Source organism: Carassius gibelio, chromosome B24, assembly GCF_023724105.1.
Source record: "Carassius gibelio isolate Cgi1373 ecotype wild population from Czech Republic chromosome B24, carGib1.2-hapl.c, whole genome shotgun sequence".
NCBI classification, from domain to species: domain Eukaryota; kingdom Metazoa; phylum Chordata; class Actinopteri; order Cypriniformes; family Cyprinidae; genus Carassius; species Carassius gibelio.
In genome coordinates this window covers 8,720,097-8,738,521 of record NC_068419.1, presented here as the reverse complement: position 1 = coordinate 8,738,521, position 18,425 = coordinate 8,720,097, and the positions used below count along the sequence as shown (strand labels likewise).

At 35.6% G+C, this 18,425-nt stretch overlaps 1 long non-coding RNA gene across 1 annotated transcript in view; it reads left to right on the top strand.

Annotated features, from left to right (window-relative positions):
- The window catches only part of LOC128012946 (uncharacterized), a 31,634-nt gene extending 20,532 nt beyond the window's left edge, over window positions 1–11,102 (top strand). The window contains exon 3 of the long non-coding RNA XR_008183217.1: window positions 10,968–11,102. This is a non-coding gene — a long non-coding RNA (uncharacterized LOC128012946). The remainder of the gene's footprint in view (window positions 1–10,967) is intronic.
- The last annotated feature ends 7,323 nt before the right edge of the window (window positions 11,103–18,425 follow it).

Genomic DNA, 18,425 nt, shown 5'->3' with positions numbered 1-18,425 from the left:
CTAATAAGAAATTCTGAATTGTGAGATATAAACTCAATATTGTGGGAAAAATTTCTGAATTGGGCTGGGAGGTGAAAAATTGCAAATCCTATAGAAAAAAGTCAGAACAGCAAAATATAAACTCTTGTGATCTATAAATACAGAATTATTTAAATTCCATTATGGAAACAGGCTATTTGTCTGTTTACCAATCCTGCAATGACAAATAACTCCACAGACACCCTTCAGAACAAGAAGTGTTAACAATGACAAAAACACACACTTCTTTTATCTCGAACACAACCCACCAAAGCCCACAGGCTATCTGGGTCATCCCGCTGCATTGAGGGTTTGCCCACATACAGAATTAGCTCATTCAGAGTTTAAACTTGTAGTTCTATCTACATTTTCAGTGGCACTTTATATAGAACTGCTGATGGTCAGAGTGTTTGAGACGGTAACAGACTGATTAGACTGTATTGATGAATGCCCGTGTGTTTAGTATTTATGAATCCTCGGTGCATAAACGCACTTGCACACACACACGATTGTGCACAACACACAAACTATTAAAACCAAAATGACGTTCATTATTATAATTCATATATCACATAGTGACGTGTCAATTAGTGCTACAAAGTCAACATGCATGCCGAGCCAGCAGAATAATTAAATTGGAATATTAAAGAGTGAAATGACCGTGTGGGCCTACAGCCTGTGATCAATCTACAGCTAATGAGTCATTCATCTTGGTCCATTCAGTACTCCACCCTCGCTCCGAGGGCAGGCACAGCTCACGGGCGCTGATGAACTCTGCGCAAATCAACATCTAAACAAAAGCAATTTGTCCTCAATAGCGTTTCAGCATTGGGAGGTGAGAGTTGCTGGAACCAGTGTGAATGAAACACTTGCAGAACAGGATGTGAGGTGGAAGGGTAAATCATTTACTTTTCATTAGATTAGTGCGATATCTTTGAGTTCAAAATTTGACCTTACAAAAATTCACATTTTATATGTGGCATTCTTCAGGGTGACAACAGTCCTTTCAATGTAAGCTGAAGTCAAGCAGAAAAAAAAATTCATTTGAAATAATTAGGAATAATATAGTAGCTGGTGAATTATCTAATTGTTATTTTTTATCAATTAAAATGATCTATTATTATTATTATTAATATTAAACAATAATAATTTAATTTAATTTAATTGTAATAATTAGGGTTAGAAGCTGGTGAATTCTTCTTAAACAAATTATTGTTATTAAATTAAATAGCTAAATAAAAACATTGATGCTAAATGCATTTATTTTCAAACAAACAAACAAACATAAACAAATAAACAGAGAAATAAGCCCAAGCGAAGCATCAACTTCCGTCTAATAAATTATTTGCAAGATACATAATAGCTAAATATATCATTTGGTCAGAATACATGACTACTGTTTTTCAATGGCTTCAATGAAAAATGAGTGTTTTTTTGAGGGTCCAGATGGTGTAGTTAAAACATTTACCAGCAGGGGCTAACAGCGTTATGTTAACCAGCCAAAACTTGAACCCTTGATTCAGGTCCTGATATCTCCATCAATTTTTGGCATCAGTGTGGCCTGCTAGTGTAACATACCCAATCTCTTGAGAAGTGTTACAGAATAGTTTACAACTGGAAAGGACATTGCTTTTGTCCAGAACACACCGTGCAGTTAGACTGAATGTGTTTGTTTGGTATAGTCCATGTTTGAATCCAATTGGCTATTCTGAGGCTTATTAATCGTGACCTGGGCAGCACAGGTCTGCTGCATCCTATCAGTTCAATCAGGGCTGATTCTGTCCTGTCAGGTAATAGGATTTCCAGCGCTGCTGTGACTTAGCACTTAAAGAGCTAGCTGGGTTCCTTCTGTGAAAGAAGTAATCCGAGTTTAAACTATTTACCCACTAGCAAAGTTGACTTGATGTCCTTGTAAAGTTAAGAGGGACAGACAGAGTCACTCGAGCCCATCTAAAGAGAACTATCTGCACTTATTCCATCATTTACTCACACAAACTGTGGACAGACAAGTTGGCAAACAGGGACTTGAGCACGCCTTTGTTTGAATATGCATTACCTCCCAAAGGGCAAACAAATTAATGAATATTCACACTCAATCTATAGCCCAAGGCTTCCTATACATTATTCATGCATGAAGCTCGAGACGCAGGCGCATCAACTTTGTCATGGCTAATAATATTTTCATTTTTTAAAATAAACAAACTTGAACTTTGAGCGTTTCGCTAATTTATTTATTTTTATTTCTTTTCACAACTGCACAAAAAAGCAACTATTTCCATGATACTGCACTGTGTGGGTTAGTAAGTATGGAAAAAAATATCAAAATGAATGACTTCACTTGTATATTTTCCAGTGATTCTCCAGTGAGATCAAGCAACAAGAAGTGGAAATAAACAAATTGATAAAAGAAGCCCTTCTGAATCATGGCTGACATCTCATCTCCCTCAGGCTTAAAGGAATCATTCACCCAAAGTGAAAACTCTTTCATCATTTACTCACTTTTTCTGTTTTTCCTTCTGTGGAACACAAAAAGAGAAGTTCTGATGAATATCTTGAACAGTCTTTTCCATGCAATTTAAATAAATGGAGACTGAAGCTTGAAAAAGGACACCAAAGCAATCCTTTCAACTCACGACTCGTGAAAAAAAAACCTCATGCATGTATCATAAAAGCAGTTTATTTAAATCATTATTTACAGATGATCTGCTTACAGGGTCAGTGATGTGAACTCAAGAACTGTTACTAAATGAATCTAATTTATGATTGAACCAAACAGATCTGTGTACTGGTTCAATTGATTCACTGAAATGAAACTTATTCCAAAGAATGATTCAATGACACATTACACATTAATTGTGTTACATAAATCTGGATATTCACAAATTTGGAGAATGCAGCTTGAAAAAGCCCCATAAAAGATCATACACGTGTAATAAAAACAGTATATATGGCTTTAATTCAAGTCATTTGATCAATCAGTCTAATTCAAGAATTATTTAATCCGAATGATGTTGATTTAATAAAAACAACCCCAAAGAATGATTCAATGGCAAATTGTGCATCACTAGTCTCAAACAAAGCTCTTTTAAGTCTTGAAATATATTGTGTAAGTCATATAGACCACTTTCACGATGCCTTTACTGTGATTTTGCATTTTTTTTTTTAGCTCGAAAGCTTTGAACAGCTCCCTGTTCATAGTAAATGCTCAGAAAAAAAAGCATGGAAAACAGTCATAACAAATGTGGAAAATGTTTGGAATGACATCAAGGTGAGTAAATTATATTTTCTTGTTTTCGAATATACTATCCCTATAAGACTCTCAGAACAAGCTGAGATACAGAAACTCACCACATTTTGACTATCACTTATTTCCAGTCTGCTGTCTTTTCTTAAGAAAATGAGACAAATGCTTATTAAACCAAAGACCATCACCCTATTATAGGGAGGAGGGCATTGTTTTCCCACCATTAAAGAACTTAGGCCAACAAGAGGACATTCCCCGTTAAAAGGTTTCCTCTCTGGAGGAGAGACAGTTGAGGTGACAGTTTAAAAGCTTCTCTCCTCCCATGAAAATGCGCTACCTTCTTCCACACAATTGCGCGGGCTAGTCAAATTGCATTAGTGATGCTCTTGGTCTTTATATCGTGCCACAATAGGCCTTAAATGTGTTGTGAGTCTATCTGGAAAGCTCTTTGCCACCACCAACAAGGATTCTAGCGCTGTGACATTTTCTGTCACAACACAATCAAATACATTGTCATCAGGGCGATCAATACACACCGATTAACTGGAATTGTAGGTGCATCTCTTGTGAGATGGAGCTAGTGTAATGAGCCTTAAATATAGCATTGCTCCATCTCTCTATCCTCCAAATGAAAGTAAACAAATAACCATAAATGAAGCCATTGGAGGGTGTCGACATATTAATATGGATGAAAACTGAAGACCATCAATATTTCATATCTTGTCAAAATGATCTGTTACCTCCACCTGGGCTTTGGAGGTCATATATCTCCTTGTGGCGAACAGGATCAGTCTTGGCTAACTCTGATGGGAGGAAAGAATAGATAAGGGATGCATTTATTATATTATAGAAACTTCTAACAGATCTTCATCTTCAATAACCCATTACAATTTATATAACTGCATGCATATACAGTACACATTGTTAATACTTGCAGCAGTCTCAGACCAAATATGAATATGCAAGAAGTCATTATTTTCACAAATAATTGGGGGCTATTAGCATTTGTTTGTTTTGTATCTATGAAAGCTGATCTTATTTTTCGCAATTCCAAATCTAGGGAGGATAATTTTGAAATGGTCTTTGATCCAAATATCTTTAGAAATCCATTACCATTTAAAAGTTTTGGGGGTCTGGAAAGATTGCTTTAAAAGACACTTGTAAAAAAACGTTTATTTTTTTGTTTGATGAAAAATACAGTATAAACTTTACATTGTGAAATATTATTTAAATTAACGGGGTTTTTTTATTTATAATTTTTGAAAATCTAATTTATTTCTGTGATGGCAAAGATGGATTTTCAGCAGTCTTCAGTGTCACATGATCCTTCAGAAATGATTCTAAGGCTACATTTACACAACAACGATGTAGTCAAAAACGGAAAAGTGTTTCTCTTGCATTTTTAAAGAGTTTCACATATACACAACAACTTTTTCAAAACAATTCGGGTTTTCACATATTCGCGAAAATGGCCAAAAACGCTGTATTACATATGCCAGACCAGTAGTTGGCATGTAACCTTGTTAGTAAACAGTACCTGTAGGGAAGTGATGATTATATGATGTATATGATGCGTCTCCACTGTTGGTTGTAATATTGACGTAAATCCAAACTTTGCTGAAAAATCATTAGCAAACTCTTCAGCAGTAACAACAGTGCCATGTACTCCGCATTGTTGAGTATGTTTGTTCGCACTTGTCTTTAAAATTGTCACATATGGCGCTTGTCTGCATACCTAACACATATAAGGATGTACATGTTTTCAAAGATTCCCATAACGGTGGCATTTTAAAACTTGCACATTGAAGCCTGTTTGCAAAAATACGTGTTTTCAGTCCCCAAAATGTTTAAAAAATTTTTTTACATTTTGTCCTGTAAACGGCCCCTAATATTCTGAAATATTTCTTATTGTTATTGATGTTGAAAATGTTCATATTTTTGTGAACAGTTTAACACTTCTTTTTTTTAAGGACTCTTTGATAGTTAGAAAGTTCAAAAGAACAGCATTTATTTGAAATATAAATATTTTGTAATATAATAAATGTTTTTACTGTCACTTTTGATCAATTTAAATCATCCTATAGCTGAAAAAAATATATACATTTATTAAAAAGAAAAAAAATCATTAAAACAATTTCTTACAAAAGCAATCATTTGATTTGTAGAGTTTCTTCTTCTCAGAGTTAAGGCAGTGAAAATAACCTAGCTGAAAATAACTATGAATATTAAGAGTGATTAAGGCTAGAGAGATGGAATGCTCCTTCCCCCCCCCCCCCCCCATTTATGTCATATCAGGGTCATTCTAAGAGTCACACACTAATTTGAACACCAATAGATATCAAAGATAATTGCTGTAAGAAACATTCACAAATAAATCAGCCATTATTGGCATCAAATAATGTAAGCTCTTGAAATCCTCAGTGCTTTCAGTAAGGGAGCGGGTGAAACTGCAGCCTGGATTCTATTTCTTCTCTGAGCTTCAGGGTAACAGTGAGGATATTTTGCTTTCCATCTATTATAACTATGCAAAATTTCATCCTAACCTGCCAACAGTAAATTTCAGTGATATTTTTTGTATGGGACCAAATGCATTGTGGATGAACAGTGACTGTTAAAACAAATGCATCTTTTCTGCATTTAAATATTTAAGTCGCTTTGTAGTTCATGATTTTCACATATGAACTGAATATGGTTATCTTTTTGTGAAGATGTCGAGGTGTGTGCAATAGAGAAGAGAGGAAGGTGAAACGACAGTGGACATTTACACACAAACACACACACACACACACACACATAAATTATGAATGCCACAACCATGTACTGTAACATGTCAGACTACCATTGCATACTTAATATTTGAGTGACTGGCACGGAGCATACAGGCCAATATTTTTTTTTCCTTTTCCAGTATTCCAACAGATTCTATAATAATGCCCCATTTAGATAAATCTAGATTAATATTTCTCCATGTTTATAAACAAAGGGTGTGACAGTAATGGCACATTCTCTTTCTCTCTCTCTCTCTCTCTTTCATTCTCTTGACTATAAGAACTGCATGCCTTAATTGATAAATCGGACAAGCTCTAAAAATAAAACTAACTGTCAAATGCCTTGGCTGGAGAATGTTCTCATTTGCATGACTGCAGAAGGGAGCGTTTGACGGGGTGGAAGGGGTCTCTGCCTGCAGTAGGGCTGAAGCAGTGACTGCACTGCTGGGGAAACCTTCAGATTGACCCATAAATCATTCATGCTTTTCCTTCTGTATCGACACAAAGAATTCTCTCTTCCACCGCTTTAGAGCAGAGCTCAACCAAACAGTACAAGGTACAAAAAAATCACTTACCTCTTTCGAGAAAAGAAAACCTTGTTAGATATTGTTATAAAATAACATATAATAAATAATTTAGATATATTTTAGAAATATACACTTTGTTATTATTATTATTTATTATTATTATTATTTACTAATATATATATTTATTTTATACACACACACACACACACACACACATATATATACATATTATATTATATACATTTCATGTACAATTCCAACAATATACACCAATTACAAATCACACTTAACTACAAATTTCTTTTAATAATGATTAATTGGCCAGTGATCTATTATAAAGTAATGAATTCCCGCTGTAAGAGAGGAGTACAACGCGATTGAAGTCTGTTCTCCAGAGATGGGTGTTATTGTTGAGTGATGCAGTGCTGATCTCAGTATAGCTTTAAACCCAACGCAGCATTAATAAATAGGTCATAGAGCTTTTTTACCCTCTGAATTTTTCAGGCTCGGGTTGGCAAATTGAACATAATTAAGGCCCAAGGCAAAGGTTGCACTTTCTTTGAAATAACAGGCTGTGTTGCAGCACAGAGAGGGACAGACAGATAGGAAAGATGCTCCAAGGATCTGTGCAGCTAGGCAAGGCAGCGTCCTTTAAGGACAAAAGAAGATGAGAAGGAAACAGGCAGCCATTACGCCAAAGCCAACAGCTCCAAAGCGCTGAACGTTCCTGCGTGCATTCACTAAGAATGTGCAGTTTAATATGATGTATATTATAACAAATATTTTTCACAAAAGAAGTGTAATTAAAGAAGTGCATGCATAAGGTTTGGATATTTTTTTTCTGCAGCATGTCTGTGTGTGTACCTTTAACATGAAGGGCATGGGGGATGTGTGTGTCAGAAGACATTAGTGTCAGTACCCTTTCTAAGGACAGTACCTGGGCCAGCCTGGGTCATGCCAGCATCACGCCTGCTTTTAGCCAATAAAGATGCAAGCAGATTATACTCAAGCAGGATAAAAGCTTCCTCATTTGCACCAATCAACCGGCTCCACTAATCAGCTGAGAGGAAGCAAGAAGACTTTTCTCTGCACCTGGTCATGCTTAACCTGGACCTGGACTTGGACCTGGACAATATAAGAACACGAAAAGAAACAAGAGCTTAATGAATGTTTAATGATTTAAAATGCCATGTTTTTGGGAAAGAGTGCGCAAATATGGATAACACAAATTTAGATGCATAAAAATCAGCTACACCTTAAGAAAACCACATTTAAAAAGGAATTTTAAAAGTCTTTTTTTTAATTATTATCATTTCGGCAGAGCTACACCAAACAGTACAAGGTACAACAAACAAACCAAAAATCTCTTGCCTCATTTAAGTCTGTAAATTAAGTAAATGAATTAATCATTCAATTAATTAATATAAAAAATAATCTAAAGGCATTTAAAAAATATTTTGGCAGAGTACAAGATACAAAAAACAGACCAAAAAATAGATTGTTTAGTTTAAGAGATAAATAGTAATAATAAAACATTGAAATGAGAAGACTTTGGGCATTTGGGTGATATGGAATACTTTAATGATGCTTTTATGGAGCTATTTTTTCATTTATGCACCTGGTCCCCATTTACTTTCATCGTATGGAGCAGCTCAGACATTCTGCTAAACACCTCATTTTGTGTTCCACAAAGGAAGGTCATAATGGTTTGGATGGTTTTTTTAATTTGATTTTTGGGAGAACTATCCCTTTAAGCCGCATTTAAGGTTTTTAGTAGAATGTAATGGGAAGGACATTGAACGATTTGCTCTCTATTTGGCAGCCCCAGCTGGGTTAAATGCCTCTTCCACATCCTCAGAAAATTAATGGCAGAAAATCTCAACCTGAAGGCTTTGATCCGCCATAGGGCGCCTGGGCCCTGATTAATATGCAACATTATTAACTGTCTGTGGGAGCCAGCGAGCACACAAACACACAGTCATCAAAGCATGCAGGCGCACATGCACGAGCACTGCGTATTTTTACACACCTTTACAACGGTATGAAGCAGTATTTGTACACACTATTTTTAACCTTAAATTTATTAGTTAATTACATTAGATCTCTTCTATTTCAAATCACCTTCTACTTTAGTTGAGAATATATAAACACACAGTCAGGGAGAGATTAACTGAAGATTCGGTGCACTTTAGGCTGAACGCATTTTGCCAAACAGAGATATTATTTGGCTTTCATTATCCATTGTGTGTCAGTGTGTATGGAACGAACAGGAGATGAATGACAAAGAGAGCACGGAAGATGGAAAATTGGAGGCAAACTGAACGAAAAAATGGAATAAGAGGAAAAGAGGGAGTGACAAGGACAGAGAAAGGCAAAGAAAGAAAGACACCATCATGTTCCACCCCTCCTCCCCTCCGTCTCTCCAGCTCACATGCCGAATGTGTGCAGGGGTCATGATAGCGGCATAAAATAATGACTGTGTGTTTAAGCACACAGGAACACGTGAGTGAGGGACTGAAAAATAAATGGAGAAATTTGATTTCATTTTCATGGTATCACTTTAAAATAGAGAACATATATTCATAATTAACTATGACTTTTCCCTCAAAAAAATCCTAATTTGCTGCTTATTAATAAAGTGTCTTTGTGCATGTGTGTGTGTATAAAAAGATATAGTTAAATAATAATAATAATAATAAAACCATAAAGAATTATAACTTAAAAGTAAAAATTTAATTTGAAGAAAAAAATCTAACTTTTATTTCAGCCAATATTTCTCTTTTTCCTACAGTTTAAAACTAAAGCTGAAATAAAATCAACAAAAACTATATAGACATATTAAAAAAGAAAAGCAATAAAAGTGACATAACAACAAAATTATATGGCAATAAAATCATACATATTTTGCAATAGTTATGTTGTCATATATTTAGTTATATCAAAAATTATATCTGGTGTCTGAATAATTTTCGGTTAGACTGTATATAAATTGAACTGCTCAACTCTTCAAATGCAATTTAATAATTATTTTAATTAGTTACCTCCATCTGTAATTAAAATGAACTGCATTTAGGCATGACTTCCACAGCCTTTTCTTTTGAAATCATAATTCTCTCAATATAAATATTACCTGCACTTAAAAAACAAAAAGAATCTGTGACATTTACGGTAAAATACCGTCAGCTGTGGTTGCCAGAACTTCACTGTAAAAAATATGGTAGCAGCATTTTAAGTTTTACAGACTTAATTTAAATTTACAATAAAATACCATATTTCATTAACTGATGTAATGTTAATAAACCAACATATTGAAGTACTAATATCTGTTTTGAACCATTGTAATGATAACCACCAAAAATTGGTGGTGATGAGAAAGTCTAATGATGAACCAAATCTCATCACATACAGCTTTTCTATGAGCTGAGGAGGGCATGACTTATATAGAAGGTGCACAGTGTCATTCACACTAACATTAAACCCCATTATGGTGACACATGATACTGAAATAATGCAATAAACATTAATTTAACAACATTAGAAGTAAGATTAAACTCTAATGTACACAACTGATAAGAAAAAACTAAGAAGAAACATGAAAAAAAAACATGCTGGGAATTCTGGGAGTGTCAATTTATGTTTTGTCACTGTACATTATACAATGGCTTCTTTTTCACTTCCAAAAAACTTGTTTTTAACAGAATTTTACTGTAAAATAACATTAAAAGTTATTACATTTTTTCACCGAATATAGTATGGAAACTTACAGTTAACAGATTTTTACTGTAGCATTTTTAAATTCTTTTACTGTTAAAATAATCATTTTATACAGTGTGCAAATGCATCTATAATGTTTGAGATTACTCTGTATTAAAATACAGAATTTCTGTGAGGTGCAGAAAATGGCAGCTGCTCTTTATTTCCAGATAACCGCCATGATTAGAAGAGGAAAAACGAGCCAATCCTGCATAAATTATCCACCATTATTATGTGGGTGAGCAGCGTTTCGGCTTCAGTTATCTAGGTCATCCCACGACGGCTTAGTGAGTTTTCATATGGCACAGCTATGTTTAGGTAAACCACACACATGCAGAATCTTGCAGAACCATAAAATAAATTCAGCACAGATCAACAATGAGCTGCTGATTTATACCGTATGGACACTGTAATTGCATCAAATTAACATATAGCACAAACAAAGACAGATTTCGGGATTTGGGCACAGTGGCAGAGAAGCTGGCCCCTGAGGTTCAGGCCCACAGTGCCACTACTGATGATATTGCTTGGTAATATGCCTGCTGAGTTTGACCTCTGTCTGCTGTCACAATGTCATATGCTATCTGCCCTATACTGCCTGCTATTGCTCTCCTTCTCACCATCTCTCTTTTTCTCTCTCTGTCCTTCCCTTGGCAGCAGATGCACTGCATGCATGCCAAGACTACGGGCAGGCGCCATGATGGACAGATGGAAAGGGGACGCTCAACAAGTGTAAAGTGCAAAGGAAGTTAGCTGGAGCAGCGCTGTGCAGAGAGAGAGAGAGAGAGAGAGAGAGAGAGAGGTGGAAGAGTGTGAGTACCTGTACCTGCAGATGGCTGGCAGGCCCAAAGGGCCCTACTGTCATTACGCTCTCTCGGCATGGAAGAAAAACAGTTTTATCCAGAGCCCTGAAACTCAGGCAGCTGCTCTCTGTGCCATGGGAATCTAGCCAGCCTCGCCACAGACCCAAAGCTACATCGCTCACCGAGGCGGACAGCAATGCAAAATTATCATCCAACCTTGTTTACTTCAATCAAGACTCACAGTTTTATTCAAAAATTCAAAACAAATCAAAAGTTAATAAAAATATAGAAATAGAAATTAGTTCTCATTTTACAGTAAACATATCTAAAACTAATTCCTTAAGAAAAAAACTGTGATAGCATGATGTTAGTATCAATTAATAATTTTTATAAAGTATGTTAATACTATATATTTGTGCAGTTGACAGATGCTTTTATCCAAAGCAGCTTACACTGATTTATTTTATTAGTTCATGCGTTCCCTGGGAATAAAACCCATGACCTTAGTGTTGCAAGCACAATTTCTCTACTGTTTGAGCTAGTTTTGTTCTTGTTTTATATATATATAAATATATATATATATATATATATATATATATATATATATATATATATATATATATATATATATATATATATATATATATAAATATATATAAAACTGTCAAAACTGTATCATGAAAGTTATTTCTGTGGTTAGTTAAGGACACCAATCATGTACCCAAACAAAACGCCAATACAAATGTTGTACATATAAAATGTGAATTATTTATATTGTTGTGCATTTAATACTGAAAAACTGCTGCAGACAAAGAAATGGCAATATTCCTCTGTATACCTGTAAACTTAACCACAAGTGATGACATTACACTTTTATTCTAATAAAAATGAACACGTTTATCAGAAATATAAGAAGACAAGATAATGAATGAAGTGATACTTAAAGTAGGTGGTAAAGTTGGCAAACGGTTAATATATATATATATATATATATATATATATATATATATATATATATATATATATATATATATACTCTGATTATAAACACATAGCTGAAAGGCAGCTGCATTTTCCACAACACTTTTGAATTAATATGAAACAATTAGAGCAAAAGCAAACCAGCTAACAGACTCCTAAAACCATCCGCTTCAACTTAAATCAAATCTCAGAGCATACAAAAGTCCATTACAGGAAATTAGAAAGAGCGAACATCTAGGAGAGGGCTTCATTCACTTTTATCGAGTCGGAGAACTTGCCTTTGTTGCATTGTGTACCTGTCAATGAACTGCAATTCAGAGAGGACTGCTGTCCTGACAAATTGCTGCGTGTTAATGCGCTTTCTCCCTCGCTCAGCCAGGGCCCTGGGGCATGCTGGGATGCATGGACAGACTCGATCTCGGCCTCAGGAACAATGCAAAGAAAATGTCACAGGCCTAGTTGGAGTTTAATGCATTGCAAAGCCTGTATAGATGTAATCGAACATAATTCAGATCTGTGTTACAGCTGTGAGGGGCTTTGTTTGCTATGTGCTTTTATGGTCTGATTAAATTTAGAATTTGCATTCATTTATTACATTAGAAAGAGGAAAGAAAAGCAATCATTTCAATTCCACCCCCTCGAAAAATCTATTTTCCGCATGCCGACAAGGTAAAGACAGACTTTATCTTGCACCCAAATGGTTTGTATAGGCAAAATAAACACAGATAGAGGAAGCTTCAGCATGCTGCCAGTGTTTTCCTGCAAAAAAAACGAAGGAAAAATTAGAAAAAAAGAACAAAGCACGCGCGCTACACAATCAGCCATGTGTGAAGTACGCAAGCACACCTCTCTAATTCACCGTTCAGTCTGGCAGCATGGGCAGCGCCAGTGATTTCTCTGAGCCGCCGCTCGGGCTTCCTTGTTATCTGCAGTTTGAATGCAAACAAAGCCGGCAAGCTCCGCCACCCCCCTCTATCCCCCCAGGCTTTCCTCGCCAGATAAATGGGGAAGGATACATCCTTAGGCCTAGATGACGTCCAAAGACCTCACCCTGACAAATCCTTCATGGGGAGCCAGACCCACAACCTCCATATGCACCTCGAAAGATAATTTGTGCGGCGAGTGAATCAATAATGCAACAGTAAATTCATTTAAACACACATTACTGATCCCGTTTAATTAATGGCACCTCCACTGCAATTTGTCAGTGTCACACACAGTCATGCCTTTGATATTTATACCAATGTTCAGTTTTCTCTCTGCAGGACAACCCCTGACTAATGCTAATCCTTAGCATGAGCTCCCACATCGCAGAATTAGATAGTGCAGCCTGAAAAAGACAACGTTTCTGTGAAGCGAAAGCAGTGGAAAATAATTTACAATGTAAATCACATTAAAAATAATAAAAAGAAGAGAAATATATATAAAAAAGTTAAATGGTGAATATCTAATTAATGCAAACAAATACGAGCCGCCTGATCAAATGCTTCAGAGATTATAAAAACAGCAATTGGTTGTGCTACATGCTTTAAAACAGCATAACCCTGTGAATAGCTCTCTACTGTATGTATCTATAGCCTTAAAGGGATAGATCACCCAAAAATGAAAATGTTATGTTTATCTGCTCACCCGCAGGGCATCCGACATGTAGGTGACTTTGTTTCTTCAGTATGAAACTAAGAACAGTCCTGAGCGCATCCTGAATGCGTTCTCAACAGCCAGCGCCTGACATGTCTTCTTCTTCTTCTTGCTTTATAGTAGATCGCAACTTTATAAGCTCAGGACACGCTCAAAAATGACATGAAAAGTGAAATTTGTTTTGTCATACATATATAAATTTTAATATTGATTTTGACTTTATCTCATGAAGACAACTTAGTACACATCAACTTATCACATGTTTAAAGTTATCACATATTATGACTTTATATCCCATAAATCGGAACTATGACACACCAGCTGGTAATTATGAGTTGAAATTGACATTATTATTATTACAAATATTAAACTTTTTATCTCATAATTATGACTCAGTATTTCATCATTTTGTCTTTTCATCTCATAATTTGCAATAATAATAATAATAATAATAATAATAATAATAATAATAATGAGATACTAAATCGTAATATGAGATAAAAAGTAAAAAAGATAAAATTTCAAATTTATGTCTCATAAATATGCCTTAGTGTATATAAATTTGACTTTTTGTCACATAATTATGACTTGGTGTGTGTGTGTATATATATACATATATATATATATATATATATGCTGAAGTTCAAACCAAACATCAGAATGGGGAAGAAAGGGGATTTAAGTGATTTTGAACGTGAAATGGTGCGAGACAGGCTGTTTTTTTTTTTAGTTTTTCAAATACTACAGGGATTTTCAATCACTACCATCTCTAGGGTTTACAGAGAATGATGAACACGAAAACTGCCTTGTTGATGTCAGAGGTCAGAGGAGAATGGGCAGACTGGTTAGAGATGATAGAAAGGCAACAGTAACTCAAATAACCACTCGTTACAACCAAGGTATGCAGAATACCATCTCTGAACGCACAACACATCCAATCCTGAAGCAGATGGGCTACAGCAGCAGAATGTCATAAAGCTCAAATCATCTCAGACTGGTTTCTTGAACATGACTATGAGTTCACTTTACTCAAATGGCCTTCAAAGTCACCAGATCTCAATCTAATAGAGCAGCTTTGGGATGTGGAGGAACAGGAGGTTAACATTATGGATGTGCAGCCGACAAATATGCAGCATGCTATTATGTCAATATGGACCAAAATCTCTGAGTAATGTTTCAAACACATTGTCGAATCTATGCCACTAAGAATTAAGGCAGTTCTGAAGACAAAAGGGGGGTCCAACCCGGTATTAGCAAGGTGTACCTAATAAAGTGGTCATTGTGTGGGTACATTGAGTGGGTACAGATGAACACAGTTAAAAAAAATATTCTTCAAAATGCTGCATTTCACACAATAAAGTAGGTCATACAGGTTTGGAAAGACATGAGGTGAGTAAATGATGATATCATTTTCATTTTTGGGTGAATGATATATATAAATACTCAAAATATGGCATCAATATGCAGAATATGAAACCACAGGCTTTGATTTAAAATTATATTGCTAAGAAAAGAAAACTGAGGTAAACTCCATTTTGGCAAAACTATCGCCACTTTGTTCTTCTTAGAACAAAGAATGTACCAACAATAAGCACAACTGCAGAGCTAACTTGACTGTGCTCAAAAAGTACTACTTATAGTATGTCAATCACTATTGGTAATACTGATGATATCTTGTGGCAGAGTTATTTTTAGTGAGGCAGAAATGTGACACTAAGAAAAACACCTGAAGCTATACTCTCACATGTGCTGTTCTGTCAGTTCTGTGGCTACAAAGCTTGCAAGAGGGTTCGAACAGCCTTAAGTATGCTATCATGGCGTCTCTTGTGTGGGGCTTTTTATTTGTCGTCGTCAGGTTAATGAGCCCACCAGCCCACTTGATGTCGAGAGGCCTGCCACAAAGACGCGTCTCATTAGAGGCTGTCTGGCACTGCGCGCAGAGACAAAAAGCACATTCACCCACTCTGAATACCGTCATGCTCCCCATTGCTGCCAGCCTGTAGCGCTGCACCCATGGCATCCATCCCGCAAGCACACGTCCTGGCTCTCAGCCAGTACCACCTCAGCCCTCTTCTGCATGAGAGAGTGCCCGGCGGGGCTTGGCCAAGCAGTGGCTGCAGGGGAACGTAGTGGGCACACGGCAGAGCTGGCACTGAGCCAGCGGCTGCAGCCCATCCCTGTTCGCTGCAGCGACAGCTTAAGCTCCACGTGCATTAACTCCCCCTTCAGTGCCAGAGAGAAGGTTCGCTATTGTGTTCTCAAACACACACTGGACAGTGTGTGTGTGTGAGAGAGGGAAGGAATCAAGTGACTATAATCAGTCAGTTACTCTAAGAGCAGTTACAGTTACAGTCTAAGAGCCATTATCTCCTGAGAGGGGATCAATAGTGAAAGATAGGAAATTTGGCCTATCCACTGTACTGCTGTGACGTTATCAGCCTGCAAGCAGGAGCACCCCCCCCCCCCCTTCACCAAGCCCCACAGTGGCATGCTGGGAAAATAGGAGATATTCTGAATCTGGCCAGACGGTTTCTGAGACTTTAGCTTTAAGTATATGATTTTAAATATGATAATACCAAAAAATTTATCAAATTGCGCTTCTGAAAGTCATATAAAAATTGCAGCTGAATCAGTTTCTACTTCAACAATATAACCTATTTACCTGTGTGTGTGTGTGTGTGTGTATACACATACATATTAGTGCTGTCAAACGATTAATCCCGATTAATTGCATTCGAAAAGAAATGTTTTTGTTTACATGTATGTGTGCTGTGTATATTTATTATGTCTATATAAATGCACACACGTTATGTTTAAATATTTAATATATTTATTTATAAAATAAATTATATGAAAATAAACATATACATCTAAATGTATGTAAATATTATATTTTCAAAATATATACTGCAAGTTTGTGTATTTATACATACATAATAAATATACACGTGACACAACACACACATATATAATGTACACAGAAACTTTTATTTTGGAAGTGATTAATATGTATATGTATGTATGTATGTATGTATATATATATATATATATATATATATATATATATATATATATATATATATATATATATGAGAGAGTATATACATGTATATACATATACAGAGCTGGTTAGATTACTTATAAATTTGAATCTGTTACTGATTCCAAATTACATGCCAAAAATCATAGTCAGTAACAGTAATGTGATCCATGACATGACACATTTTAGGTAATGGAATCAGACTACTTTTTGGTTACTTTTAGATTGCTTTTGACCCAAGTCATTTATCACATTGACTTAAATAGGATTATATTATAATCAACAAACAAATAACAATATATATTCCACTTATTGTTATTAACAACACAAAGTGCATTAACATTACATTACATCAAGGTCTCCCAAACTTGGGGTTCGACCAGGAACTGTAAGGGGTTTGTGAGTTTAATGAAAAGCTAATAATAAATTAAATCATACAAATTTTAAAATAAAATAATAATAACATCAATCAAAAAAAACAACAACAACAAAAAAAATATATGTGAAACTTCAATAAAAAAATTTTTATCCTGCATTACATGTAAATTAAAAAAATAATAAGATTTTGTGGATTTTATGTTTTTGAAAGACAACAACTTTCCAAAGCTAAAGTAATACTACCTACCTACTTACACATATTCATACATACAGAATTTACATACTGTACATAATACTGTATATAATATATTTATATGAAAATGTAATGACATTTTCTATACAATCTTTTGACATATTTTTTTAAAATTTACTCTTTTATGATAAAGGGCTACTGATTATAGTATGTGCAAACTGAGAGAAAAATACAGTCATTCAACATGTCAAATTCATGAAACTGTCTCTTCAAACCATCGACCAGCTTCAGACACTGAACCTGCTAAAAATACAGACAAGCTGTACTTAAGAACTGCACATAAATTAATATACTTCATAAATCAACTATAGTATCTTTCAAAATATGTGCCTGGAAGAGCTTCTGCACCTTACTCTCTTCCACAATTTATAGAACGTGGGCCGAAACAGCTGAGCTGACTGCAGTGATGTCACTTGCACTGATGGAATGCTTTGTTCCTCAGTGTGTGCGCATGCCACCTGGGTCTGAGCAAGAGCTGCGAGATGCACACTGTGTGTGCTGCAAGATGGCTGATGCTCCATTCAATTACACCAGCCACTGAAGGCTCATGCAATGAATCCAAACGCTGTTCAAAAATACAGCCACGTCTTATTGTATATCTGCTGTCTAGTGTTAGCCCCAGTGGATGCTCAATTATTTTAAATCTGACTTAAAAGTGAGCTTTATGTATATGAAATTGCAATCCAATTTCAAAGCGCTTCCATTCCAACCCTCAGTGAGTTGGAGTGTGTATCTGTTGGTAAATGCAGTAGGAACAGCAGTAAAGGTAGCTGAAGCATTAATGGGGAATTATACTCATATATTTTTAGTAAGCCTTTGGGCACTTCCAGTGTCCCTAAAAGAACATGGTTGCTAGGCAACCATTATTGTTGCCATGGAGATTCACGTGTTGGCAGCTGCTGCAATCAGCATTAACTCAAGGCACATATTCTCATTCCAGTAGTCAGGCGTTTGCAAGGCAACTAGGACAGCAAGTGACTAGGATAGTAATCGCATGGAAACATATGTTCGCCCATCATTCA